The sequence below is a fragment of the Rhinoderma darwinii genome, chromosome 2 (assembly GCF_050947455.1).
Source record: "Rhinoderma darwinii isolate aRhiDar2 chromosome 2, aRhiDar2.hap1, whole genome shotgun sequence".
NCBI classification, from domain to species: domain Eukaryota; kingdom Metazoa; phylum Chordata; class Amphibia; order Anura; family Rhinodermatidae; genus Rhinoderma; species Rhinoderma darwinii.
Genome location: NC_134688.1, coordinates 360,404,287 through 360,410,286, shown reverse-complemented (window position 1 = coordinate 360,410,286; position 6,000 = coordinate 360,404,287).

Below are 6,000 nucleotides of genomic sequence, written 5' to 3'. Positions count from 1 at the left end.
CTCCAGAAAATTCCCGTAGGTGGATCCTGCTTGATCCATTGAAACATAATTGTCTTACGTGCCCAATATAGCAGTTTCAATAGGACTTCTTTCTTAATATCCCTTGTACCATTAAATCCATCATAACCTAATATGCACCGGATCCCAGGGGATATCAACCCCATATCTCTCTACAATTTCTTTAAGGATATTCTCCCAGAATCTCTTCATTTCGGGACATGACCACAACCTATGGATTAGGTTTGCCTCTTCCTCTGCACACTTAGGACAGTTTGCTTTCCGATCTTTAAACATTTTAGCCAACCTATACGGTGAATAATGTGCCCTATTAACAATGAAGAGTTGTGTGACCTGAGGTCCATGAGATAGTTTAAAGAGGCTCTGTCACCAGATTTTGCAAGCCCTATCTGCTATTGCAGCAGATCGGCGCTGCAATGTAGATTACAGTAACGTTTTTATTTTTTAAAAACGAGCATTTTTGGCCAAGTTATGACCATTTTTGTATTTATGCAAATGAGGCTAGCAAAAGTCCAACTGGGCTTGTATTATGTGCGTACATCGGGTCGTGTTTACTACTTTTACTAGCTGGGCGTTCTGACGAGTAGTATCATCCACTTCTCTTCAAAACGCCCAGCTTCTGGCAGTGCAGACACACAGCGTGTTCTCGAGAGATCACGCTGTGACGTCACTCACTTCCTGCCCCAGGTCCTGCATCGTGTCGGCACCAGAGGCTACAGTTGATTCTGCAGCAGCATCGGCGTTTGCAGGTAAGTAGCTACATCGACTTACCAGCTAACGCCGATGCTGCTGCAGAATCAACTGTAGCCTCTGGTGCCGATGTGTCCTCGCTCGTCCGACACGATGCAGGACCTGTGAGTGACGTCACAGCGTGATCTCTCGAGAACACGCTGTGTGTCTGCACTGCCAGAAGATGGGCGTTCTGAAGAGAAGTGGATGATACTTCTCGTCAGAACGCCCAGCTAGTAAAAGTAGTAAAAACGCCCCGATGTACGCACCTAATACACGCCCAGTTGGACTTTTACTTTAAACACGCCCAGTTGGACTTTTGCAAGCCTCATTTGCATAAATACAAAAATGGTCATAACTTGGCCAAAAATGCTCGTTTTTTAAAAATAAAAACGTTACTGTAATCTACATTGCAGCGCCTATCTGCTGCAATAGCAGATAGGGGTTGCAAAATCTGGTGACAGAGCCTCTTTAAGAATATTTCAAAGTATTCGCTTCCATTGGAGCTCTACTATCTCCCCCATGTCTTGTATCCATCACACCTGAGCAGGGATTAGAATAGTTTGACACTTTTTATCACTCATTACTTTATATAGCTTTGAGAGTCTCCCTTTCCTATCACATTCCTCTATTCCCAACATCAAGGTTACAAATGGGTTTGCCTCCAACTCCTCTGTCATTTCCCTCCATTTATATCCCCTTCTGCTTCCAAAATTTATACTCCTTAGTAACCATCTGCTTCCAGTCTCAGCTACTACTTTCCATACCATAGTGAACATCTACAAAGAGGGAAACTCAATCCTGTATCTTCTCCAGATTCCAGAATTTTAAGCATGTTATAAATCTGCCAGAATGGGAATCTATCTCCTAGGGCCCTAACCCAAACATTATAGGTTTTTGTATTAATAATCGTATTAACTTGCGCAGCCTAAAAAATAGCCTCTCATTGCTGGAATTGCCAAAGCACCCTATCATGCTGTTCAAGTTTTATTCTAGGACATTTCCTCCTCCAAACCAACTGAGAAAAAACTATCATAAGTTTTAAATATCGCTTCTGCCAGCCAAATCTGACTTCATCAAATCATATAAAATGTTTGCTAATAAGATCATTTTAATTAGCGCTACCCTTGCAGCGAACCCTATATCCATTTTTTTTCCATATCTGAACCTTCTCTCATGTATTTCAAGACTGGGGCTACGTTTATATTTTCATACTCCTGTATGTCACTAGAGACGTTGATCCCCAGATATTTAAAGTAATCTTTTTTTGCTATTCTTTAACTGCCCTCCCGGAATATTTTCCTTTACAGCAATCGGTAAGATAGAAGATTTTCCCCAGTTAATATCCACACCTGAAATTCTATTGAATTCATCAAATAGGTTAAAGATAATCCCAATAGAATCATGTGTACCCAAAAACAATAAAATATCATCTGCCAACAATGCTATTTTCTCTTCCTCCCATCCATAACTATAACCCACTATTTCTACGCTTTTTCTTATAGAACTTGCCAATGGCTCAATTACTAGGTGAAAGAGCAAAGGGGATAGGGGTCAGCCCTGTCTAGTTCCTCTATCAACCTTAAATGGATCCGATATTGTCCAATTTATAGACATCCTTGCCATTGTTCCAGTATATAACAATTTTATCCACTTTATGAATTTTGGACCTATTCTCATACACCCCAACACATCCTACATAAAATTTCACTCAATAGAATTGAAGGCCTTGGCTGCATCCAACGACAATATTACTCTTTCCCCTGGATTGTCCGGCATCAGCTGAATATTCCGGTATAATCTGGATAAGTTATCTATTGTAGATCTACCCATCATAAAACCAGCCTCATCACTGTAGATTAGATCCCCCACTACTTCTTTTAATCTTGTTGCCAGAACCGTAGCCAAGATCTTAGCATCTGTATTCATTTAGGAGAGTGGTCTATATGCGTCCAAAGATAATGGATGCTTTCCCTCTTTTGGAATAAGTATTATCATCGCTTCCCTCATAGACTCCGGCAAAAGACCAACCTCAAATGCTTCCTCATATATAACTAATAGTTCAGGCAACAGAATTTCCCAGTATGTTTTATAAATCTCAAATGGGAGTGAGTCCAAACCAGGGGCCTTTCCATCTGAAGATGCAGGCCAGCATTTTCAAATTTCTCCAAGGAAATTGGTGATTCCAACCATTCTTTTTCTTTCCTCAGTCAAGAAAGGCTGCCCTGATCTCATCAAAAACTCTTAAAATTCTCTTCTTTACACCTCTTCCCCCTTGAGAGATAGGTATTCTTAAAATAAGAGAGAGAGGTCAATTTCACCTGTTCTGTTCCCACCACAATTTCCTCCTGGTCATTCTTTGTAGCTGAGATACATATACTTTTTCTTTGGGATCTAATAATCCCAACCAACCTTTTTCCTGGGGTTCCTATTTCTATAGCAATACCATAATTCATAAAGAGTTGATCCTGTTGAGCTTTAAAAATCAAATAATTTTCAGTTTTCTATTGCCTTTTGCCAGCACTCTCATTTTCCCCTGGATGAAGAGGACACAGCTTCTTTTTCACTTTGACAAACTTTCTCCTTCAGGACAAGTTCCTCTTGTTTATTTTTCTTCTTACAGTGACTAATTTCTCTGATCAGTGCCCCCCTCAAATATGCCTTCATAGCATCCCATACAATCAATTGTGATGCTGTGTGCCTATTAAATGTTAGAATCTCCGCTAACCCAGTTTCAATAGTATCTAATGAATCAATTACTTGAATCCAAAATGGATTGAATTGAAATGTTTTCCTCCCTGTGTTATTACCAATTACACATTCTACTACTAGAGGTACATGATCTGAGATCCCATTAGTTTCATACGTAATCTTTTTAATAATTTCCATTGCACGGCTATTTCCAGAACAATCTATTCGTGAAAATACTACACGTGTTTTAGAATAGTATGAATATTCCATCACCCCCGGATGGCTCTCCTTCCAAATATCCCACCACCCAAATTCTTCCGAAAGAGACTGGAACTTCCTATTGCCTACGGAGAATTTCCCTACTTTTCCATCCAATCTCGTCTCTATATTATTATTATTGAAGTCACCAATAATCAGTAATATTGCTTCTTCCTTAACCAGGAGATCTAGAAGTTTGTATAACACCTCCGAATTTAAAGGTTGTATATAAACCGCCGCTATCACCCATCTCCTATTTTTAGTGAACCGTACTGAAAAACAGATCTACCTTCCCCATCAACCAAGGCTGATATAACCTCAATGGGAATTATTTTTTTTGAACAAGTACAGAAACACCTCTAGCATATGTACTATAGCATGAATGCTAACTCAACCCCATCCATCCTTTCACTATAGAATGTACTGTTTCCTATGTTAAGTGGGTCTCTTGGACGCAGACCACTGCTGGCAGATAATTTTGAATCAGCCTGAATACCGTCAACCTTTTAATTTTATCAGCAAATCCCCTAACATTCCAGGAGAAGAGTTTCAACTCATACATACCCTGGCATAGACGAGCAAACGGGAAGCTGGAGACAGGACGAAGCATTAAAACATCTGAAGCTGCAGGGGCATAAGAATCACTGAGGCGGATCTACACCAAGCACCGATCAATGCCGACATCCTCAACCACAAAGACCATGACCTCCACATTCCCTGCAGAAAATCTGGCATGCTGGGGCGACACCCGTTGTTTGTGATATCACACGCTCGCATGCTTCCTCCAAGTCTTGGCTAATTTTATTTTTAGAAAAATAATGTCGATCAGTGTGATTGGTGCAATTTTCTAAATACATTTTATTAAAAATTAGTTTTACTTTTTGAGAGTCAGATGCTTTGTATTCTGTATACAGAGCAGCTGTTTATTGCACTGAATCCTGTATCCGTCAGGTCAGCGAGACTGACCGGTTCAGTGTCAGAGGGTCCTGTGAATCCTGCTCGCAGGATCGAGCGGTTAACGAAGTTCATAGCTTAGATGTGATCGAGTACAGGTGGATCCAGCGTGTCAGATACTGAACTCGTCAGACCCGTCAGTCCTGGATACAGAATAGAAAGCAGCTGTATCTCAAAATGTAAAAATAATTTTTAATAAAATGTATTTAGGAGGTTGCGCCAATCAGACTGATGCACAATTTTATTTAAAATAAACAGCAATGTCAAAAGGTGTACATAGCCTATAAGAGTCCAGTGGGTGGTCTCAGTCGGAGATTGACAGCTAGTTCTGTATTCGCACTCATACAGGGAAGGCTGTCCATAAATGGTTAAGACCGCCCACTGGACTCTCTAGCCCACAGTAGTTTAAATTAATAAATTACAAGTTATCCAGGACCTTTCTGCTTTGTTCCTCCTCTATAACATGTTACCAGCATGTTCAATGTGACAGGTTCCCAGTAATGTTAAAGAGACTCTGTCACCACATTATAAGTGCCCTATCTCCTACATGAGGAGATGGGTGCTGTAATGTAGGTAACAGTAATGCTATAAAGACACATGATGTATGAAAAATAGAAAAATACTTTATTAGCATACATGATATAGCCTATGATAGTGGGATTATCTCAAAATCCTTGAGGGACTCCCTATATGTTATAGAACCTACGATACCTACCATATACTTGTTGCCAAAAATACATAAGGATATAAACAACCAACAAGGTAGGCCTATTATATCGAGCACTGGGGGTTTGACAGAGAGAATCTGTAAATGGATTGATTTTCACTTAAAACCTTTGGTGGAATGCCTTCCATCTTACCTGCGGGATTTGGCTGACCTTTTGCTGAAGATTGAAGGAATCCATTTGGACTCTACATCACATGTAACCAAAATATGATCAGAGTCCTTGTATACCAGTATTCAACACAGGGATGGCCTACATGCTGTGGAGAATTTTCTATCGATGAGCAGTATTGAGAAAGAGGTCTCTCAACTTATTATGTCTCTGTTGGACTTCGTCCTCAAGCATAATTTTTTTACCTTTAATAATTCCTTTTTCCTACAGCTCCAGGAAACGGCAATGGGGGCGGCTTGCGCTCCCTCCTATGCCAATTTGTTCCTGGGGCTGTGGGAGAGAGAACTTATTCTGTCAGATCGGATGCAGTCAGTGAACTGGGTCCTCTTTTGGGCCAGTTTTATTGACGACATCTTTTTGATCTGGCAGGGGACCCCAGATGAACTATTACTGGTCATCAGTACACTGAATCAAAATACCTTAAATATCAATCTTACCTGTAAATGGAGTTATC